General features: G+C 44.3%; 2 protein-coding genes and 1 non-coding gene across 2 annotated transcripts in view; 1 reads left to right on the top strand and 2 right to left on the bottom strand.

The window, feature by feature from the left end:
• Nucleotides 1-24,629, top strand: part of LOC122543911 (zinc finger protein 239-like) — a 125,479-nt gene that overhangs the window by 28,905 nt on the left and 71,945 nt on the right.
• Nucleotides 4,836-4,907, bottom strand: trnaw-cca. Its single transcript has one exon. It is a non-coding gene; the product is annotated as a tRNA-Trp (tRNA).
• Nucleotides 13,609-24,629, bottom strand: part of LOC122543913 (zinc finger protein 774-like) — a 63,744-nt gene continuing 52,723 nt past the window's right edge. Inside the window, exon 5 of the mRNA XM_043682821.1 lies at nt 13,609-13,878. The gene's annotated coding sequence lies outside the window, so the exon portion shown is untranslated. The remainder of the gene's footprint in view (nt 13,879-24,629) is intronic.

The raw sequence follows: 24,629 nt of genomic DNA, 5'->3' as shown, positions 1-24,629 counted from the left end.
TTCCTGCGGTGGCAGGGGAAGGTGCCAGAATGGGAGGGTGGCTTATAGGGGCGTGGCCCTGACCAGGTAGTCACGGAGGGAACGATCTTTGCGATAGACGGAAAGGTGTGGGGAGGGAAATATATCCCTGGTGGTGGTGTCTGTTTGGAGGTGGCGGAAATGTTGGCGGATGATTTGGTTTATGCGAAGGTTGGTAGGGTGGAAGGTGTGCACCAGGGGCGTTCTGTCCTTGTTGCGGTTGGAGGGGTTGGGTCTGGGGGCGGAGGTGCGGGATGTGGATGAGATGCGTTGGAGGGCATCTTTGACCACGTGGGAAGGGAAATTGCGGTCTTTAAAGAAGGAGGCCATCTGGTGTGTTCTATGGTGGAACCGCTCCTCCTGGGAGCAGATACGGCGGAGGCGGAGGAATTGGGAATACGGGATGGCATTTTTGCAAGAGGTAGGGTGGGAAGAGGTGTAATCCAGGTAGCTGTGGGAGTCGGTGGGTTTGTAGAAAATGTCAGTGTCAAGTCGGTCGTCACTGATGGAGATGGAGAGGTCCAGGAAGGGGAGTTGTCATTAATGGAGATGGTGAGGTTCAGGAAGGGGAGGGAGGTGTCTGAGTTGGTCCAGGTAAATTTAAGGTCAGGGTGGAATGTGTTGGTGAAGTTGATGAATTGCTCAACCTCCTCGCGGGAGCACGAGGTGGCGCCAATGCAGTCATCAATATAGCAGAGGAAGAGGTGGGGAATGGTGCTGGTGTAACTATGGAAGATGGACTGATCTATGTAGCCAACAAAGAGACAGGCTGAGCTGGGGCCCATACGGGTGCCCATGGCTACCCCTTTGGTCTGGAGGAAGTGGGAGGATTCGAAGGAGGAATTGTTAAAGGTGAGGACAAGTTCAGCCAAACAAGTGAGAGTGTCGGTGGAAGAAGAAACGTCGGGAGAGGAAGAAACAGAGGGCTTGGAGTCCCTGGTCATGGCGGATGGAGGTGTAGAGGGATTGGATATCCATGGTGAAGATGAGGCGTTGGGGGCCGGGGGAACGGAAGTCTTGGAGGAGGTGGTGGGCGTGGGTGGTGTCTCGAACATATGTGGGGAGTTCCTGACTAGGGGGGATAGGACAGTATCAAGGTAGTTCGGTGGGGCAGGAGCATGCTGAGACAATGGGCCGGCCGGGTGGTCAGGCTTGTGGATCTTGGGAAGGAGATAGAATCAGGCGGGGCGGGGTTCCTGGACTACGAGGTTGGAAGCTGTAGGTGGGAGATCTCCTGAGGTGATGAGGTTCTGGATGGTCTGGGAGATGATGGTTTGGAGTGTGTTGGAGGCGATTGAAGGGGTCTTCGGAAGGTGGGTGGGATTGTAAAAGTAAGCTCAGAGGCGGAAGCAGTGGAAGAAGTGTTTGACATCCCGATGCATATTAAATTCATTGATGCGTGGCTGGAGGGGGATAAAGCCTTTGCTGATCCCCATAGCAGAAAACCGCTTCTTGTAGGATTGCTGTGTGAAGATGAGCCGTGGAAACCAAACAGGCCGCACGGAAAACTCCCATGTTAATTTCCTGAGGGAAGGGTTTCCTGGCTCTGATGAAAAGACATTTGAAGAAATTTCGTAGTTAACATTGCTTACTTTGGGCGCATGTGTGACACTGATCTCTCCCTCCCCAAGTGGTTGCGAGGGAGTCACAGAGTCATACTGAATGGAAACAGACCCTTTGCTCCAACTTAACAATGCTGACCAAGTTTCCCAAACTGAGCTCATCCCATTTGCCTGCATGTGGCCCATATCCTTCTAAACTTATTCATCTATGTGTCCAAATGTCTTTCAAATGTTGTAACAGTACCTGCACTTCTTACTTCCTTTGGCAGTTCATTCCCTATAACAGCCACCCTCTGTGTGAAAAAGTTGCCTCTCGAGTCCCTTTTAAATCTTCTTCTCTCACCTTAAAATTATGGCCTCTAGTTTTGAAATCCTCAACCCGAAGGGAAAGATTTGAGCTATAGGGAGAGGCTGAATAGGCTGGGACTGTTTTCCCTGGAGCGTCAGAGGCTGAGAGGTGACCTTATAGAGGGTTATAAAGTCATGAGGGGCATGGATAGTGTAAATTGACAAAGTACTTTCCCTGGGGTGAGGGAGTCCAGACCTAGAGGGCATAGGTTTAGGGTAAGAGGGGAAAGATATAAAAGGGATCTAAGGGGCAACTTTTTCACGCAGAGGGTGGTGCGTGTATGGAATGAGCTGCCAGAGGAAGTGGTGGAACATGGTACAATTACAACACTCAAAAAGCATCTGGATGGGTATATGAATAGGAAGGATTTAGAGGGATATGGCCCAAGTGCTAAAAAATGGGATTAGATTAGGTTCGGATACATAGTCAGCATGGACAAGTTGGACCAAAGGGTCTGTTTCCGTGCTGTACATCTCTATTACCTTTGCTATTCACCTTACCCATGCCTCTCGTGATTTTATAAAGATTACCCCTCAACCTCCTACACTCCAGTGAATTAAAGTCTCAGCTTTACCAGCACTAGCTTTCGGAGTGCTGCTTCTTCATCAGGGAGCTGTAGAGCAGGATCATAAAACACAGAATTTATCACAAAAGATCACAGTGTCATGTTTGCAACTGATATGATATATTGAATGAACCTAGATTATTGTTGCATGTGACCTTTTACTATAAATCCTGTGCGCTACAATCCTGCTCCACTAGCTCCCTGATGATGGAGCAGTGCTCTGAAAGCTAGTGCTTCCAAATATTGGACTATAACCTGGTGTTGTGTGATTTTTAACTTTGTCCGCCAACAGCTCCACCACATCATTTTTTTGTTGTTGTAATTGTTGATAAACAAGTGTTTTGTTTTGAAACTAATGTCAAGTTAACCAGACCACAGAACAAATCAACGAGCTGGATAGGATTTGAACACAACCTCATGGTCTGGAGTCTAACATGATACTGTCATGCTACAACCTCAAACTGTTTGCTGTGCTGTCCCTTGAAATATATTTATATGTTGAATTAAATTCTTTTTCCTAATTTTCATTTGAATTTTGTTCTGTCAGGTTCATGATTCATTTAAATTGTTTTCATGGGAGTCTGCTGGTTTCCAAGCAGACCCATTGTTCCTATTACTTCGACTTGCTGGCAGTAGAGGGAGTTTTTCAGTATATATTTACACATTGATATGGTAAATTGGCCGAATGGGCAGTGCTTCTCAAACCTTTTTGGTTTGAAAGAGGGTCTGAAAGGAGACCGTGGAAAAGTGTAGACATTTGAGTTCCAGAAGAGGAGGTTGCTCTAGACATGTTCCCAAGTTGAAGTCTCAGGATGCTAGGTACATTGGGAGAAACAGAGATCACTGCTTCTGAATATCACGAAAACAGAAAATGAGACCAAATTGACCATTTTTACAGAATGCAAGAGAGGTATAAGACAATATGCTATAATCCCAGGTAAGTCCAATTCCACACCAAAACCTGGCTTGATAGATAAGTTTATAGATAAATTTTATAGATAATAAGTTATTTTTACAGTTTGTTGACTGCATTGGTCAGCCGCTTAACCTAGAAACCTATAAAATTCTAACAGGACTAGACAAAGTAAATATAGGAATGTTGTTGCCAATGAGCCAGAAGCTAAGATCTAGGGGGCACAGTCCAAGGATACGAAGTAGGCTATTTAGGACTGCGATGAAGAGGAATGTTTTCACCCAGAGAGAATTCTCTGCTGCTTAAATATGAACTTTGTCCAACTCCCCATATTCTGTTGGCCCAGCTCTTTATTTTACCCGGAAGCTCAGATCTGACACAGCGCAGGTGGTGGTGGTCATAGCTCCTCCCTTCTAACTCTACAGATGCTGGAATCCAACGTAGACAAGGAGGGAGCTGGAAGGACCCAGCCAGCCAGGCAGCATCCAGGAGGGGGAGAAGGCAGGACTGATAAAGGGTTACCCCCAAACCGTTGACTTCTCCCTCTCCTGCTGCTGCCTGGCTGGCTGGCTGTGTTCCTCCAGCTCCCTCCTTGTCTATTTATGATCGAATGGTGGCGCAGACGACATGGGCTGAACGGCTTAACTTCTGCTCCTATTTCTTATATTAAGATACTACATAAAATAAGGCCATATCCAGAGTCCTTCCATCGTTGACCTGCCAATAAATCCACATGGCATTAATTTTCTGGGCCTTTGCCTGTAACTCAGACAACAATCAGCAGAGGGCAGAATTAACAAAGCTTTGGAACTGGACTTATTGTCCTCCATTGCATTTTACCGACACATTGCAACTTATTCTCATCTTTCATGTGAATAGGAGCCGTCGGAATGGTGTTTAATAAAGATCAGTTTAACTGTGTCCATTGAGCGGAAGGAAATTGCTTGTAATTTGGAAACATTCCTTTCTGAACTCTACAACAGGAAGAGCTGAAATCTCCCGATGGATTGAAAAACAATAAAAGCAAATGACTGCGGATGCTGGAATCTGAAACCAAAAGAGAAAAATGCTGGAAAATCTCAGCAGGTCTGTCAGCATCTGTAAGGAAAGAAAAAAAACTCTTCTCTGGCAGCGTCGGTAAGAGTTTGATGCTGCCAGACCCGCTGAGATTTTCCAGCATTTTTCTCTTTTGGATTGAAAAGTAATGATGGTTGTTTATAAAAGATCAGGAAAAAGCAATTTACAACTGAACGAAGCGGTGCACAGAGGGAGGCGAATGAGTGTTAATCCCCGTCGTTTTTGGCTTCTCACACTGCTCTCACATTAAATCGTTGCAATGCAGGTGAAAGCTGGGACGATAAACTTGTGCTTTCCAAATGAATTTCGAGCCCATGACAAACGACTGTAAAACTGCAGCCGTAGATGCATTGAGCCTGACGTGATTTGAACACGCAACCTTCTGATCTGGAGTCAGACGCGCTACCGTTGCGCCACAAGCTCGCACGGCCGTCAGCCAGCCTCCTTGGTATATATTTCAACCTTGGTTGTATGAAATGCCATCAAAGATATTTGTTTCAAAATGCCACTGGTCTTTCAAAACAGTGCACAAATTATGTTCCACAAATTAAACAAGAAACTTCCAGATACGTTCAAAAGATCTTAGTACAACAACGAAAGTAAAAAAACAGAATCTTCCCCCCCAGACGTATCCTTTACGGATATTCAATACCAGTGAAGCATCACTGCTGTTAAATTAGAAAGAGCCAGAGAAACTCATGGTTTGGAGATGCCGGTGTTGGACTGGGGTGTACACCAGGTTATAGTCCAACAGGTTTAATTGGAAGCACACTAGCTTTCAGAGCGATGCTCCTTCATCAGGTGATAGTGGAGGGCTCAATCCTAACACACAGAATTTATAGCAAAAATTTACAGTCTGATGTAACTGAAATTATACATTGAAAAATTGATTGTCTGTTAAGCCTTTAATCTGTTGTATACAGTGATAGTTTCACTTCTTTCATGTGTAAATCACAAAACCTTTTTTTAAAAAGTTGCATTCTCAGATTAGCTGTTAACAATGGTGATAGCTACATAATATGTTGAAGGTGTTGGCCCCCTGTGTTCTCTGTGGATGCCATGATGTTTAGATTGATTCTAATCTAAAAAGTGAGATAACGGAGTTTTACATGAATTCATACAGTTTTTGAGCAAGGTACAATGTAACCCTGCAAGTGCAAACTCACCCCACAAAATATATGCGTGTATGTGGACCTCTGTGTGTGTGTGTGTCTGTCTGGTTTGGGGGTCGTGAGTGTGAGAAAGTGTATGTGTGTGTGTGTAGTGAGTGCAGAGTGTCTTCAGTCTATGAGGGGGTGCATGTGTGAGTGTGGGAGTGTGTGTGTCTGTAAGGGTGTGTCTGTGTGCGCGTTTGTGTGTATGTGCGTATAGGAGTGCCTGTGTGTGTGTGTGTGTAGGAGTATCTGTGTGTGTGTATAGTGCAATGGTGGTCACCTGTAATGTGACATGAAACTCGACAGCTCCTGCAGCATCTGTGGAGACAGAACTAAAGTTTTGTGTCCAGTGACCCCTTGGTCACAACTGATGAAGGACTTTGTCCTGGCCAACTGTCTGAAAGACACACAAATAAAAATTGCTGGAAAAACTCAACAAGTCTGCCACAGATATTCAAAACTCTGACCAGACCCACTTAGAATACTCTGAGCTGATCTAGGAAGGATATATTGGACTTGGAACAAGTACAACAGAGGTATACAAGAACTATACCTGGACTTCAGGGATTGAGTTAGTAAGAAACATTAAATAATTAGGCCTGTTTCCTCTAGAGTTTTGAAGATTAAAGGAATGATCTGGTCAAAGCCTTCAAGATATTAACAGGAAAAAAGTAGGATAGATAAACCATTTCCACCAGTTAGTGATTGTAGAACTAGGAGACATAGAGTGAACGTTAGGGCCAGACTGTCCAGGAGACATATTAAGAAGCACTTCTACAAACAAAATATGGGAGGTGTTTGGAACTGTCTTCCACAAATGGCAATAGATGTTCGTTTATTGTTCATTTAAAGTATGAGATAATTCTTTGAAAATAAATTTTAAGCAAACATATCAAAAGACGTGGGCCAAAGGTACATGGAGTTAGGCCACAAATCAGCCATGATTTCACTGAATGGTGGAAGGTTTTTGAGGAGTCGAATGGCCTACTCCTATCTCTATCATCCTGTCTGGGAAGGGGAAAACAGATTTAATGTTTCAAGTCCAGTGAGTGTCCTGCAGAACTTTCTTTTATTTCTGACAAAGGGTCAATAGACATGAAACATTAATTCTGTGTTTCTCTCTGCAAACGCCGTCAGGTCTGCTGAGTTTCTCCTGCACTTTCAGATGAAGTTGTCTTTCCTTGTTAACTAGATTATTTTAAAATTCTATACCGGTGGATTAAATCCCAGTCTTAAAATTTTGCGATCGACTGTCTACAAAAGTGAAACGATCTTCCTCAGGAACCACCCTGTGTAAAATAATCTCTTCTCATGTCTTTTTTAAGTCTCTCTTCACTCACCTTAAAAATGTGCCCCCATCTTAGGGAAAAGATAACTACCATCAACTCTATCTGTACCTCTCATTATTTTATAAACTTCTAACAGGTCGCCTCTCAACAGCCTACACCCCAGTGAAAAAAAGTCCCAGCCTATCCAGTCTTTCTTCATAACTCAAACCTTCCATTCCTGGAGACATCCTGGTAAATCTCTTCTGAACCTTCTCCAGCCTAATAATCTCCTTCCTATAACTGGGTGACTAGAAATGGGCAGAGTATTCCAGAAGAGGCCTCACCAATGTATAAGCCCTAGGAGAAAGTGAGGACTGCAAATGCTGGAGACCAAGAGTTGAAAAGTGTGGTGCTGGAAAAACACAGCAGGCCAGGCAGCATCCGAGGAGCAGGAGAATCGACGTTTCGGGCATAAGCCCTTCTTCAGGAATGTATAAGCCCTACCCTTGTTTGGTGTACCAAAATGCAATACCTCTCATTTATACATGCAGTCATAGAGATGTACAGCACAGAAACAGACCCTTCCATCCAACTCATCCATGCCAACCAGATATCGTAACTTAATCTAGTCCCATTTGCCAGCACGTGGCCCATATCCCTCTAAACCCTTCCTATTCATATACTTATCCAGATGCCTTCTAACTGTTGTAATTGCACCGGCCTGCACCACTTCCTCTGGCAGCTCATCCCATACACGCACCACCCTCTGCATGAAAAAGTCACACCTGAGGTCCCTTTTAAATTTTTCCTCTCTCACCCTAAACCTATGGTCTCTAGTTCTGGACTCCCCCATCCCAGGGAAAATACCTTGTCTATTTATCCTATCCATGCCCCTCATGGTTTTATAAACCTCTATTAGGTCACCCCCTCAGCCTCTGACGCTTCAGGGAAAACAGCCCCAGCCTGTTCAGCCTCTCCTCAGAGATTGAACTCCATCTACCATTTTTCAGCTAATTGACTGATTTGATCAGGCTCTTCACAAAACTCTAGAGCCAACATTGTGTTCAATCATAGTGCTCTGTGAAAACTGCCCTCACTTGATTTCCTTTTCTTTACATTCCACATGGCAAATTTGTAATTCTGAGTGAAAACACAGATTATGGGGAGCTAGACAAAGGTCCTATTTGCACAGGAGAAAGTGAGGACTGCAGATGCTGGAGATCAGAGCTGAAAATGTGTTGCTGGAAAAGCGCAGCAGGTCAGGCAGTGTTGCTGGAAAAGCTCAGCAGGTCAGGCCTGACCTGCTGCGCTTTTCTAGCAACACATTTTCAGCTCATATTTGCACAACCAACAATACATCTGCACAACAGGAAGCTACACAACAACATTGAAGATCCCTTGACATCCTTCTCGATAACGCGGGTCACAGGGAGAACGATTTTGGGAGAAATGCAGAATATTATGGGGATGGGGCAGGTGCACTTCACACAGATCAGGCCAGAGTGAGAGAGCTAATGAAGGCCAATCTGATGAATGGACTCTCTAACTTCAAATAATGTTGACCTTGCTTCACGCACCTTCTGTGCAGTGTAATCTGTATGCTGCACTCTGTCTAAGTTCCCTATGACCTGTATGTCCTTGCATGCTATGATCTTCCTGTACTGCTCACAAACAAAGCTTTTCACAGTACTTAGGTTCATGTGACCACAATAAATCAAATCCAAATCCAATCAGTCCATCATACCGGTTTCAGCTTGGGCATTACAAAGGATATGTGAGAGTAGAAATGCATGATAAATGTGTTCAGGTATGAAATGTTTACTGGAAGGGGAAAGCTGACGAAGATATTGGGGACAGCTATTGAGATCTGACTGCAGGAGCAGCAAATACATTGTACAGCGTGCTGGTGAACTTTGAATTCAGGTTGATGGACCTAACATGGTTTCATTATGCCACGCTGCTACAGAAGATAGTATGGTAGTATTTCTTAGTATTGTGATGTATGAAGCTGGTCATATATTCAACTGGTATGCTTTCCTTTATTGGTCAGAGTACTGAGTACAGGAGTTGGGAGGTCATGTTGCGGCTGTACAGGACATTGGTTATGCCACTGTTGGAATATTGCATGCAATTCTGGTCTCCTTCCTATCGGAAAGATGTTGTGGCAACTTTTTCACGCAGAGGGTGGTACATGTATGGAATGAGCTGCCAGAGGAAGTGGTGGAGGCTGGTACAATTGCAACATTTAAGAGACATTTGGATGGGTATATGAATAGGAAGGGTTTGGAGGGATATGGGCCTGGTGCTGGGACTAGATTGGGTTGGGTACGGACAGGTTGGACTGAAGGATCTGTTTCTGTTCTGTACATCTCTATGACTCTATGATCATAAGAGCTCCACTGCAGGTAATTCATTTTTCCAGCACAAGGGGGCGTCTTTACGTAACAGATGTTATATAGACAACCCTTTCATGTAAAACATCGCACTCCATCTTGGAGCATGGCATTTTATTTGTCGCTGTGTGTGTTCTGAAGGTGCTTTGCACCGTCTGGGTATCTATTTGCCAGACTCTTACCATCTGCTTGGTGTGACACAGTTGAATTGTGAAGCCAGAGTTGTAACATGTGCTCACCTTCAAACTGACAGAAAACAGAAAGCCTGTGCAAAAGGTGTCAGACTATGGTAGCACAGTGGAGCAGTGGGAGTGTGCTGGGGACAAAGGCCGATGGGTTAAATCTATCCTCTGCTATGTGCATTTTCCCATTATTGCTGTGAATGTGCATGAGCCACTGCCTAGACTGTTACTGCAATCTCCATTTTGATTAGCTTCCTGTTTTCCTGTAACTCCAACCATCTGGAAGAAACATCACATATTGACACTGGGGCCGAGGTTGGACAGGTTCATGTCAATGGCATCGTGTAGGAGATAGGTCCACTTGAAAATAGATCAGAAAACTGGGAGACTTCTCCTTTGCTGTGCTGTGTCAGCTTTGAGATTCCAAGTGAAATCGGAGCTGGACCCAACAGAATGTGGGCCGTGAGACGAAGGGTATTTTTACACAGCCAGGACACATTCAGAAGAGTACATAACAATGGGAGGCAGAAATGCTCATACCCACAGAGTACTTAGTTTTCACAGAGTATTGATGGTTGGAGTTTTGTGTTCTGTCCCAGTGCACAGCCAATATATACTCTGCCTGAGAGAATATTAGGAGACAGGGAAGACAGTGCATCTGCAGACCCCATTTTTTCCCAGTTGATTTCAACCTTACTGCGAAGCTTCTTCCAAGGATGTCTACATTCTCCTCCTCTCTCTACAAAGATGTCAGTGAGTCCCTCTCTCACCGTACTCCCCAAGTTCACCCACCTGTCAATCTTCCTTCCCACCTATCTTCTCCACCCTCCTCTCTGACGTATCACCTTTAACCCCACCTCCATCCACCCATCACACTCTCAGCTACCTTCTCCCCAGCCCCACCCCACCACCACCCCCTTTCCCATTTACCTCTCTACTTCTGTGGCTCCCAAACCTCATTCCTGATGAAGGGCTCAGGCCCGAAACGTCGACTTTCCTGCTCCTCGGATGCTGCCTGACCTGCTGTGCTTTTCCAGCACTAGACTTTCAACTCTGAGAGAATATTAACCTGGTGCCTCTTAGCGTTATGATATAGCAAAGCAAATGTTCACCCCCTTATTATCATTTTACTAAAGGAAGTACTTTTTTTTGCAGAAAACAGCGGAATCATTGTGGAACAGAGAAAGCACCATCATGGCATCCTTCACGGATCTATGTTGTTTGTAGTTTATCTTTGGTAGTACAGATTTAATGGACAGAACACCACTTCTGGACTGTATCATTCAATGTGCTTTTACTGTTATACAGAGCAAAACTGCCACTCGCACCAGCCAAGTCCTTTCCCTCAAACGCACAGTCCTTTTCTTGGAAGATGGGAGGTCATAGTGAAGATCCAAGACCCCTCAAGAGGGGCCTCTTGGTTAGGGATCGGCCAAAGGAATTGACAAATGTGATCTATTCAAGTTAGCAAGGGTCATTAGTTTATTGAATTAAGATACCTTGACGCAATTCTATCCAGCAACACAGAGATTGAAGCTTCTATGTTGTGGTGAAGTTGCGTAATTACCTTTGAAAATTACACATTATTTATATGTTTTTTAAGTAATAATACAACCTTAATCACAAGAAAGACCGATCACATATAATAAGGTGACATGATTTACAGCAAATTAATCCAATGATATTTCCTGGGAAAGGGTTCTTAATTACTAAAAAAAAGTCCAAGCAACTGTAATATGGTGATATGATTGAAGACAGGCTAATCCAATGGTACTTTTTAAGAAGGATTTCTTTATTTATGTAAATTGTCATGCCATGTATCAGATCAAGGTTAGTTCAAATGGTCAATTAATGTGTCAGTATTCATTTTATAAAAACTCTCTTATCTTTGAACTGCAACTTAATTCTGCAAATCAGCAGTATGTTCAGCAGTATGGTTCACAGGCCATTTTATAGTGTTCTTTTAAATCGAGAAACCATTTTGTTATAATAAAAATCTTCATATTTTTGTTGCCTAAATTCAAATTTTAGATCCTCAATGGGTGGGGGTCCAATTATCTTCTCCAATTCGCTGACACCCTGAGATGATTTTTATTGTAAATTCAGATTGATCTGGATGATAAATAGTAGATTTCCTGTGATAGGAGCAATGTGGTGAAGTTTGTACACATTACTTTCAACATGTCAGATCTACGGGACACAATACTGTAATTCCCCACCAACTTCAGACAGCACTGCTCTCCCAGAAGGTTCAGTGTACCAGAGACAGAATTATGAATCCCAGCGTGTTTCAGCTTATGAAACCTCACATCTGTGAACATTTCAATGGAAGCTTTCAAATTGTCAGAACTGATAAGAGATTTAGACCTTCGGAATTTAAAAATAGCCATTTTCTTCTAAGACTTGAAAAGAAGTTCTCTGCAGGCCAGAATATAGAACTGAGAGTAATGAGATAAGAAATTAAGAAATTGAGATAAGAGGGATTCTCTGGGATTGAGTAGCTCTAAAAGGTATTGCTGGGAAATAAGTTGAAAACGTGGTTTATATTAAGATCTTTATTAGTTGTCATACACACACATATATTGTATGTACATATACATATCACTGTTTTTATTTCCATTCTTTGTGCAATAAATTTGTGCCCTTTTGTTGAAGAACATTTGTGGCTTATGTGTACAGCGACACATGTGCCTCCATGTTCAATGACTAATAACCATGGTCATGATAGAATAAAATATAATCTCCAGATCTATCAAGCTAGGTTTCATTCTGGGATCTGACTTTTCCCCATTAGGGGATGATTGAACAACCAAATAAAAGTGAGGAGAGCCTCCAGTGATCTCTTCCAGGATTTTGTGTTGTTTGATTTGATTTGATTTATTGTCACATGTACCTAAGTTCCTAACACTATGGACAATTTAGCATGGCCAATCCACCATGACCTGCGCATCTTTGGACTGTGGGAGGAAACCCACGCAGACACAGGGAGAATGTACAAACTCCACACAGTCGCCTGAGGCGGGAATCAAACCCAGGTCCCTGGTGCTGTGAGTTAAAGTGCTAACCACTGAGCCACTGTGCTGCCCCTAATGGATGAGGTTGTAGGAGAGCACTACCAGGGCAGAATGGGTCTTTGCGCAGTAGCGAGCTGTGTAAATGGAGTCCATGGATGGAAGCTTGGCTTCAGTGATGGTCTGGGATGTGCACACCACCCTCTGTAGTTTCTCACGGTCCAGAGCAGTTGCCCAGGTCATTGTACACCTGGACTTTCAATGGTGCATCTGTAAAAGTTGGCACCTGAGGAAGAAGAGGCGCTGTTCCTTCTTGACTTTCACATCCAGGTGGGAAGTCCAGGACAGATTGTCAGTTATCGGAATTTGTGTCTTATAATATCCCAGAGTCTTTTTTTTTGTTACCCCCACACTACTGTTGCAGTAGAGTTTATCTTTCCCCACAACAGCCAGGTTGTGTGTGTGTACATTCAGGCACTCAGAGAAGACACGTTGTGCAAAATACTTTATTCAATATTTGCACCACCAGAAAAACACCCATATGGCCAGAGAACCAATATCAGAATTACTCTGCAGAAGTCCTGCAAATAAACCCACACGACATTAAATTCCAGGTGGCTTTGCCTGTAGCTCAAACAACAATCAGCAGAGGGCAGCATTAACAAAACAGTGGAACTGAACTCATTGTCTCCCATTGCATTTTACAAACACATGCATTCTTGTTGTGGTTCTGTTTGCCGAGCTGGGAATTTGTGTTGCAGACGTTTCGTCCCCTGTCTAGGTGACATCCTCAGTGCTTGGGAGCCTCCTGTGAAGCGCTTCTGTGATGTTTCCTCCGGCATTTATAGTGGTTTGAATCTGTCGCTTCCGGTTGTCAGTTCCAGCTGTCCGCTGCAGTGGTCGGTATATTGGGTCCAGGTCGATGTGCTTATTGATTGAATCTTTGGATGAGTGCCATGCCTCTAGGAATTCCCTGGCTGTTCTTTGTTTGGCTTGTCCTATGATAGTAGTGTTGTCCCAGTTGAATTCATGTTGCTAGTCATCTGTGTGTGTGGCTACTAAGGACAGCTGGTCGTGTCGTTTCGTGGCTCGTTGCTGTTCATGGATACGGATTGTTAGCTGTCTTTCTGTTTGTCCTCTGGAACAGTCTTACCGCAAATTCAACCCAAACTCTGGGTCAGATATGTGGATGGCACCTTTGTTATCATTAAAATCACGGAAATAGAGAACACACACCGGATCATCAAGGCCACACTCACAGGAGTCCGATTCACTAGAGAGGAAGAAAAGGACAACCAACTCCTATTCCTAGGCGTGATGGTACAGAGAACACCGAACGGTGTTCATCAAAACAGAGAATGAAACCACCTTGACCACCATTCCAGACTGCAAGAGAAGTATAAGAGAATATGTTATGATCCCAACTGTTGGTCATACTGTACAAGTTCAATTCACGAGTGAAGACTAGCATGATAGATCATTTTGAGCTTTGTGCTTTGGTGACCGCAGTGGTCAGTCACTCACATAGAAATCTATAAAATTCAAACAGCATTAGACAAGGTAAATGCAGGAGGGATTTCCCAGATGAGCCAGGAACCCAGGACCAGGGGTCACGGTCTAAGGTTAGGTACTTAGAGCTGAGGTGAAGAGAATGTTTTCTCACTCAGAAAGTGGTGGGCCTGTGGAATTCCTTTCCACACAAAGTGGTTGAGGTTAAAACATTGAATGCTTTCAAAAGGAGTTGGATCTAGTTCTTAGGGCTGTAAGGATCATGGGCTTTGGGAGAAAGCAGGAACAGGATACTGAGTTTGATGATCCACACAATGATCATATTGAATGGTGGAACAGGCTGGGAGGGTTCCTCCTCCTCCAATTTTCTATGTTTCTCTCTGACAATGGTCTTTCAGAAACACACACAAATATATTCCACAGATGGAAAAACAAACAAAAAATGCATACACCAGACACGTTTTGAAAGATCCTTTTCCCGGAAGTGTTCTTCACAGACATTCAATCCCAGGGAAGTATCACTGCCATAGTAATCCAGAAACTTGGCATCTCCAGCAGCATTTGTGCAGAGAGAACAATCATGAACATTTTGCGTCCAGTGATCCTTTGTCAGACCTGATAAAGAACTGAGTTCTGACAACAGCTCTGAAAGATATACAAACAGAAATTGCTGGAGAAACTCAACAGGTCTGCTGCAGATTTTCAAAACTCTGGTAGACCCACTGGGGTACGCTGAGCAGATCCAGGCACCACACCAGATAGATATAGGTAGAATACATTGGACTTGGGGGGAGTGCAGTGGAGGTTCACCTAGACTTCAAAGATTAAGTTATGAGGAGGGATTACACAGCTTAGACCTGTTTTTTCTAGAATTTAAAAGGTAAAGCGGGTGATCTGGTCGATGTCTTCAAGATGTTAATGGGAAAAGACAGGATGATTAAAGATAAACTAATTCCACTGATCGGTGGCTTAAGAATTAGAGGACATAGTCTGAGAATTAGGGCCGGACTGTTCAGGAAAGATGTTAGAAGATCCTTTTAGTTCTGACAAGGGGTCTCTGGACATGAAACATTAATCTGTTTTTCTCTCTGTGGATGCTGTCAGGCCTGCTGAGTTTCTCTTGTGCTTTCTGATGAAATTGTCTTTCCTTGTCATCTAGATTATTTTTAAATTGTTTACATATGGTCTTTAACCCAACAAATTTGTCTTAAAATTTTGTGATATACTGTCTGCGAAATTGAAACAATTGACCGTGGTCCACATAAATAACAGCTTCTGTAATATTATTGGATACGTGGATTTTAAGCTGCTGCGTAGTCAACAGCAGATCAGAATGACTGGCCCCCACTCTGACCACTCATTCCGCTGCCTCTTGTGAAGTTCCAATGAATCTCCATGTTCAGGTGAAGAACATGACCTCATCTCTGAATCAGACTCTTTACAGACCAATCGCAGCTTTCATGGAATCCCTACAGTGTGGAAACAGGCCCTTCGGCCCAACAAGTCCACACCGACCCTCCGAAGAGTAACCCATCCAGACCCATTCCCCTGGCAATTTAGCATGGCCAATCCACCCTGACCTGCACATCTTTGGACTGTGGGAGGAAACCGGAGCACCCGGAGAAAACCCCACACAGACACGGGGGAGAATGTGCAAACTCCACACAGACAGTCGCCTGAGGCTGGAATCGAACCTGGGACCCTGAGATAGCACTGCTAACCACTGAGCCGCTATGCCACTCCATGTCATATGTTCTTTGAATCATCATGTTTTATCGCTCTGACAGAGAATTCTCAAGAACACGATGGGCTCAATAACCTCATTCTGAGTGGCTGAAACATATGGAGTTTATGCAGCACAGATTATACAGTCATTTCATCCCCCCAGGATTCAGTTATATTACTGGCTGTAACATTTATTTTACTCTTTCCTTTTTCAGGCTTCAAACTGATCACAACTCAAACTCTTTCTGATTCTGATTAAAGGTCGCGAATGTGAAACATGAACTCTGTCTCGATTTCCATGACTCTGGCTGTGGTACGATTCCCAGAAGGATGGTTGATCTCATTTGGGCAGCAATAAAGACCAGGCATTGGTTCAATTTTCTTGCCAGCTTTTGGCTCATTTGTCACGAGGTATGATTCCTCCTTCACGCTAGCTACGAGATTGCGAGAGATTCCAGGCTTGAATCCCAAACTAGCCCTCGCCCTCCTTTCCTGACGGAGAAGATGGGGTTAATGGAAATTGACTTAAAAGTGCAACGAAATTGTCACACTCGGAGAACATAGAAGCTTGTCTATTTTAACTGGCAAACGGGTTTTGAATTTATCCTTTTATAACATGGTGGCTCACTCCTGCCTCACAGGGCCAGGAACCCGGGTTCGATTTTTTGAATTTATCCTTTTACAACATGGTGGCTCACTCCTGCCTCACAGGGCCAGGAACTCGGGTTCGATTCCACTTGAGCAGCTGCCTGCGCAGAAACAGACATTCTCCCGGTCTCTGTGCGGGTTTCCTCCGGGCGCTCGTGCCCTCCCACAGTCCGAAGATGTGCAGGTGAGGAGAACTGGCCTTGGGAAGTGCAGGGATAAGGTGAGGGGGGAGTGCTTGCGTGTGATGCTCTTTGGAGGGTCAGGACATAATCGATGGGTCAAATGGCCTGCTTCCACGCTGTAAGGATGCCATGATTCTAACACTAAACAGCGTTTGTTGAAAACACAACAGATGGCAATTTGTGGAACTACTGTGGGTTTGAATGGGGTACCAAGAAACTGCAGCTCACTGCTTCTGTGCAAAGTGAAACCACCACCCAACACTCTACTGAACGTGCTACTTCAATGACTATGTTCGGGAGGAATGTTCTAGAACACTCGGACAGAGCTCAACTTTTTTTTTTCTTGGTATCGGTAACTTCTCTGGCAATTCACCCGGAGAGGGGGGGGACCTTCAGGAGACCCTCCATCTCAGGATTGTGGGTGAGAACCTGGAAGAGTTAAACAGGTGCTGAGCTAAATAGGAATGGCCATGTTCTTCAGTCGAGCTTTGCGCGACATAATGGCCAAGAGGCAGAGTCGTTCAGGACAGCCCGAGGAAAGATAAAGGAAAAACTGGTTTGGAGACAGAATGGGGGTTGAAGCAAACATGGCCAGCAACAGAACCAGGCTGGAGCAAGATAAGAGCTTGGAATCTGGAAATGTGACAATTCGTGTCAACAATTATCTTCACTGGTATGGATTAGATTAGATTACATTACATTACAGTGTGGAAACAGGCCCTTCGGCCCAACAAGTCCACACCGACCCGCCGATGCGCAACCCACCCATACCCCTACATTTACCCCTATACCTAACACTACGGGCAATTTAGCATGGCCAATTCACCTAACCTGCACATCTTTGGACCTGGCGCTGTGAGGCAACAGTGCTAACCACTGTGCCACAAATGAAACACAATCTGCAGCCATTTAAGAACTCAGGCTTTATTGACATTCTTTTTCTTTGACAACATATTGGACTACATCAGAACACAGCAAAGGATTAACTCTGCTGCTCTGAATCAATTGTCAAATTTAGACCACACATAGGCAGAATGGCTCGTTTCCCGCTCTCAAGAGCATTAATGAATCAGATAGGCTTTTAGGGTTGATATCCACATCTGTATTTATTGATGAAATTCATTTATATAAGATTCACCAACTGCTGTGTCATGGTTAAGACTTTTGCACCCAGAACATGATATGCCTCATAATTGCTGATTAATGCCATTATGATCAGCCATTAACTCAAATATTTTTAATCAAATTGTGATGGACCTCTGCCTCAGTAGCAATTTTTCTTCCTGCCCTCGACAGCCCAGAAACAGACCCTTCAATTCAACTCATCCATGCATATCCTAAATTAATCTAGTCCCATTTGTCAGCATTTGGTTCATATCCCTCTAAACCCTTCTTAATCATGTATCCACCCAGATTCCTTTTAAATGCTGTAATTGTACCAGCCTCCACCACTTTCTCTGGCAGCTCATTCCATACATGCACCGCCCTCTGTGTGGAAAAAGTGCCCCTTAGATCCCTTTTAAATCTTTCCCCTTCACCTTAAACCTATGCCCTCCTGAACCATGGGGAAAAAAAGACCTTAGCTATTCACCCTATCCGTGCTCTCCATGATTTTATAAACCTCTATAAGTCACTCCTCAGCCTCCGATGCTCCACAGAAAATAGCCTTTGTCTATTCAGCCTCTCCCTGTAGCTCAAACCCACCAACCCTGGCAACATCCTTGTAAATCTTTCCTGCACCCTCGAGTTTACGACAGGGACACTAGAATTTAATTCAAAAGACTGTCCAGCTCAGCTGTCAATAAACTCATCAACTGAGGAGCCACAGACCAGTGGGCTAGAGAGTGCTTCAAATCCTTGCCAGTGAAGATATGTCTCCTCACCTCCGTTCTAACAGACTGGCCTATTATACAGAGGACATAAGCCCAGTTGCAAATGTTGCAGCCAGGGGAATCAGCCCCTTAGAGTCAAAGACCTGAAGAATTGTATGACTATGCACATTCGAATTCCAGGCAGGCTGCTGTTGGCTTGCCTGGTGCTGTGTTTTTAATTCGTAATGATTATCAAAAATTGCCTGACACCCCAAATAAATCTGAGCTTGATTCGAGATTAAAGGACCATTAACTATTTGCTGTTAAATATTAGCTGAATACAGCTAGCTGACTGCTTTGCTTCCTCAATTCCAGAAAAAATGACCTGGAAAACAAAAAGAGGTGAAGTTTCTTGACCCACAAATCAGCAAAAGTTATAAAAATACTCAACAGTCACTCGGCAGATGTGATAGCAGCTTGTTCACACAGGGATTGTAACAAATCCATTTGGCACAGATTAACCTGAAAGAGCAACTGATGGCAGTGTGTGCTTCTAAAGACAGACCGAAGCAGCACTGGATTTGAAATAGAGGAGACGGCAGACAGGCTGCAGAATCAATTTGTATCAGCCTTAGAATTGAAGAAATGGAAAAACTGCCACTTAGACGAGGAAGCCGAGGTGCAGTAGTCTGAGAAGACCAATCCTTTCTTAGTAAGGGTGGAAAGACAGAATATGAATAAGACCAAAGCAGCAGAATGTCAAAACTTCCTTAGGACTATCTGGAAGATGAATAGGGAAGCTCTTGCCACTGTCCTGGTCAATGGTCACCCCTCAATCATCAACACAAAAACTCCACTCATTCTGCCCTTGCTGTTTGGGGAAGTTTGCCGAGTGGGTATAGCATGTCTCCTCCATCTTAACAATCTGCACATTTGAAAAAAACATTTCATTGGCAGCCATGTGCTTTGAGCTGGCCCCTGGTGGTGAAAGGCGTTATAGAAATGGAAGTCGATGCATTGTTGAATCTCAGTCTTCAGGTGCCTGAGTGCAGTCAATGGAGACAGTTGTGATAATCATACTAACTATTTGTATTACACCGTTACTGTGCTGAATTTCAATTATTCTTTGACAAGTTATTCTGACCAAGATGGTTAACAGGCTAAGAGTGAAAGCAGCCCTCCTGTTCACTGCAGCATTCTCTGTTTACTCCACCTCAATGTCTAGGTAAAAGACAATTCTATAGATAGTCACAGGCCATATAGTCACACAGCATGGAAACGGACTCTTCAGTGCGACCAGTCCATGTTGAACATAGTCCCAAATTAAACTAATCCCCCCTGCCAGCATTTGGCCCATATCCCTCCAGACCTTTCCTATTCATGTACTTATCTAAGTGTTTTTTAAACATTGGAATTGTGCCCACATCCAGCACTTCCTCAGTAAGTTCAATCCACACACAAAGCACTCTCTGTGGAGAAAATTTGCCCTTGATTTATTTTTAAAAATCTCTCTCCTCTTAGCTGAAACATATGCTGCCCCAGTCTTGAAGTCCCCCATCCTGGGGAAAAGGCAGCTTCAACAGAAACATAGAATTATAGAAGATAGGCCCTTCCAGTTTAGTCTACCATTCATCACGATCATGGCTGATCGCCCAATAGCCTAGTCTTACTTTCTTACCATAACCTTTGATCCCACTCATTCCAAGAGCTATATTTAGTCACCTCTTGAATACATTAAATGTTTTGGCATCAACTCCTTCCTGTGGTAATGAATTCCACAGGCTCACCCCTCTTTGGGTGAAGAAATGTCTCCTCATCTCTGTCCTAAATGGTCTACCCCTGAATCCTCAGACTGTGACCCCTGGTTCTGGACACATCCACCATCAGAAACGTCCTCCCTGCATCTATCTTGTCTGGTCATGTTAGAATTTTATAAGTCTCTATGAGACTCCCCCCCACTCGTCCGAAAACCAATGAAAACACATCCTGACTTTGTCAATCTCTCCTCATATGTCGGTCCCGCCATCCCCGGGATCAGCCTGATAAACCGTCGCTGCACTCCCTTGACAGCACAAGCATCTTCTCTCAGAAAAGGAGACCAAAACTGTGCATAATGTTCTAGATGTGGCCTCACCAAGGCCCTGTATAACTGCAACAACACATCCCTGCTCCTGTACTCGAAACCTCTCACAGTGAAGGCCAACATACCATTTACCTTCTTTACCGCCTGCTGCACCTGCATGCCTACCTTCAGCGACTGGTGCACAGGGACACCCAGGTCCCACGGCACACTCCCCTCTCCCAATGTACAGCCAATCTGCCTTCCTGTTTTTGCTTCCAAAGTGAATAACTTCACATTTATCCAACTTATACTGCACCTGCCATTGATGTGCCCACTCACCCAACCTGTCCAGATCATGCTGAAGGATCTCTGCGTCTTCATCACTGTTCACCCCTCCCACCCAACTTGGTATCATCTGCAAAGTTTGAGATGTTAGACTTTGTTCCCTCATCCAAACCATTAATACATACTGTGAATAGCTGGGCACCCAGCACCGATCCCTGTGCCACCCCACTAGTCACTGCCCATCGTTTTGTAAAGGACCCGTTAATTCCAACTCTTTTTTTCCTCTCTGCCAACCAGTTTTCTGTCCTTTTCAGTGCACTTCCCCCAATCCCACGTGCGTTAATCTGGCCCAATAATCCCTTATGCCACACTTTGTCAAACGCTTTCTGAAAATCCAAATATACCACATCAACCAGTTTTCTGTCCTTTTCAGTGCACTTCCCCCAATCCCACGTGCGTTAATCTTGCACAATGATCTCTTATGCAGGACTTTCTTAAAGGTTTTCTGAAACTCTAAATATCCCACATTGACTGGCTCCCCCTTATCAACACTACTAGTTATAGCTTCATAGAATTTCAACAGATTTGTCAAGCATGATTTCCCCTTCGTAAATCCACACTGACTCTCTCTGATCCTGCCACTGCTTTCTAAATGCTCCACTATAAAGCCCTTGATAATGGGCCATTAACCCAATCTACACCCCTCATGATTTTATAAACTTCTGTTAGCTAGAACAAACAGAGTTATCTCTGGTTTGTTACTTGTGCCATGTGATAGCGAGGCAAGGAACAGGGAGAGATATCAGCTGAACACGTAGCTCAAGGACGGTGCAGGAGGGAAGGTTTCAGGTATATAGGTAATTGGGAGTCATTCTGGGGAAGGTGGGACCTCTACAAACAGGATGGTCTTTACTTGAGCCAGAGGGGTACAATACCCTTGTGGGGAAATTTGTTGGTGCTATTCAGGTGGATTTAAACTAGCTCAGCAAGGGGATGGGAACCTGTGGTGCAGTTGCAGTTCACAGGAGGATGAGAGTAAGGAGGAGATGGATAGGATTCTACGGTCACAGGAGTGTGCTGGCAGCCAGTAAGCAGGTTTGAAGTGTGTCGACTTCAACGCCAGGGATATCCAGAATAAGGTAGGTGAGCTTGGATAGGTACCTGGGACTTTGATGTTGTGGCCATTTCGGAAACATTGATAGAGCAGGGTCAGGAATGGATGTTGCAGGTTCCAGGTTTAGATCTTTCATTAACATAAGGGAAGGTGGTAAAAGAGGGGGAGGTGTGGCTTTGTTAGTCAAAGACAGTTTAACGGTGGTTGAAAGAACTTTTGACGAGGACTCGTCTTCTGAGGTAATATATTAGACATAGGAGTGGAAGTAAGGCCATTCAGCCCATCCAGTCCACTCTGCCATTCAATCATAGCTGATGGGCATTTCAACTCCACTTACCCCCACTCTCCCCGTAGCCTTTCATTCCTTGTGAGATCAAGAATTTATCAATCTCTGCCTTGAAGACACCCAACGTCCCGGCCTCCACTGCGCTCCGCGGCAGTGAATTCCACAGGCCCACCACTCACTGGCTGAAGAAATGCCTCCTCATTTCCATTCTAAATTGACCCCCTCTAATTCTAAGGTTGTGGCCACGGGTCCTAGTCTCCCTGCCTAACGGAAACACCTTCCCAGCGTCCACCCTTTCTGAGCCATGCATTATCTTCTAAGTTTCTAATGGACGTCCCCTCAACCTTCTAAACTCTAATGAATACAATCCCAGGATCCTCAGCTGATCATCATACGTTAGGCCTACCATTCCAGGGATCATCCGTGTGAATCTCCGCTGGACACGCTCCAGTGCCAGTATGTCCTTCCTGAGGTGTGGAGCCCAAAATTGGACACAGTATTCTAAATGGGGCCTAACTGGAGCCTTATAAAATTTCAGAAGCACATTTACATTCCAACCTTTTTGAGATAAATGACAACATTTCATTTGCTTTTTTAACACGGACTTAACCTGCAAGTTAACCTTTAGAGAATCCTGGACTAGCACTCCCCGATCCCTTTGTACTTTGGTTTGATGAATTTTCTCACCATTTAGAAAATAATCCGTCCCTGTATTCTTTTTTCCAAAGTGCAGGACCTCACATTTGCTCAAGTTGAATTTCATCAGCCATTTCCTGGACCACTCCCCTAAACTGTCTAAATCTTTCTGCAGCCTCCTCACCTCCTCAGTACTGCCTGCCTGTCCGCCTAACTTAGTATCATTGGCGAACTTCATTAGAATGCCCGCAGTCCCTTCATCCAGGTTATTAATATATAAAGTGAACATCTGTGGCCCTGACACTGAACCCTGCAGGACACCACTTATCACCAGTTGCCATTCCAAAAAAGAGACTTTTATCCCAACTCTCTGCCTTCTGTCAGACTGCCAATGCTCAATCCATGCCAGTAGCTCACCTCAACTTACTCAGCAGCCTCCCGTGAGACACCTTATCAAAGACCTTTTGAAAGTCTAGATAAACAACATCCGCTGAGTTTCCCTGGTCTAACCTACTTGTTACTTCGTCAAAGAATTCTAACAGGTTTGTCAGGCACGACCTCCCCTTACTGAATCCATGCTGACTTGTTCTAATCCGACCCTGCACTTCCAAGAATTTAGAAACCTCATCCTTAATGATGGATTCTAGAATTTTACCGACAACTGAGGTTAGGCTAATTGCCCTATAATTTTCCATCTTTTGTCTTGATCCTTTCTTGAACAAGGGGGTTACAACAGCGATTATCCAATCATCTGGGACTTTCCCTGACTCCAGTGATTTTTGTAAGATCACAACCCACGCCTCCCTTATTTCTTCAGCCACCTCCCTCAGAGTACTTTCTCCTTTGTCTTGATCTTTAGTCGTCATTGTCTCCAGGTTTAGTACCAGAGGACTGGAGGATTGCAAACGTTGTGCCCTTGTTCAAGTAGGGCAGTAGCGATGACCCAGGTAATTATAGACCAGTGAGCCTTATGTTTGTTGTAGGAAAAGTTTTGGAAAGGATTATAAGAGATAGGATTTATAATCATCTAGCAAGCAACAATTTGATTAGAGATAGTCAACATGGTTTCATCAAGGGTAGGTCGTGTCTCACAAACCTCATTGAGTTTTTTGAGAAGGTGACCAAGCATGTGGATGAGAGTAGGGTATTTGACGTGGTATACATGGACTTCAGTAAAGCCTTTGATAAGGTTCCACATGGTAGGCTGTTGGAGAAAATGCAGAGGCATGGGATTGAGGGTGATTTAGCAGTTTGGATTAGAAACTGGCTCTCTGTAAGAAGAGAGATGGTTGATGGAAAATACTCAGCCTGGAGTCCAGTTACTAGTGACATGCCACAAGGATCTGTTTTGGGACCACTGCTGTTTGTCATTTATATAAATGACTTGGATGCAGGCATAGGTGGATGGGTTAGTAAGTTTGCAGATGACACTAAAGTCGGTGGAGTAGTGGACAGTGTGGAAAAATGTTGCAGGTTGCAGGGGGACTTGGATAAACTGCAGAACTGGGCTGAGAGGTGGCAAATGGAGTTCAATGCAGATAAATGTGAGGTGATGCACTTTGGGAAGAATAACAGAAAGGCAGAGTACTGGGTCAATGGAAAGATTCTTGGTAGTGTGGATGTGTAGTGGAATCTTGGAGTCCATGTGCATAGATTCCTGAAAGTTGCCACCCAGGTGGGTAGTGCTGTGAAGAAGGCATACGGTGTGTTAGGTTTCATTGGTAGAGGGACTAAGTTCCGGAACCGCAATATCATGCTGCAACTATACAAAACGCTAGTGCGGCCACACTTGGAATATTGCATACAGTTCTGGTCCCCATATTTTGGGAAGGATATGGAAGCATTGGAAAAGGTGCAGAGGAGATTTACCAGGATGTTG

Source organism: Chiloscyllium plagiosum, chromosome 45, assembly GCF_004010195.1.
Source record: "Chiloscyllium plagiosum isolate BGI_BamShark_2017 chromosome 45, ASM401019v2, whole genome shotgun sequence".
NCBI lineage: Eukaryota > Metazoa > Chordata > Chondrichthyes > Orectolobiformes > Hemiscylliidae > Chiloscyllium > Chiloscyllium plagiosum.
This window is presented reverse-complemented; position numbering and strand designations above follow the sequence as displayed.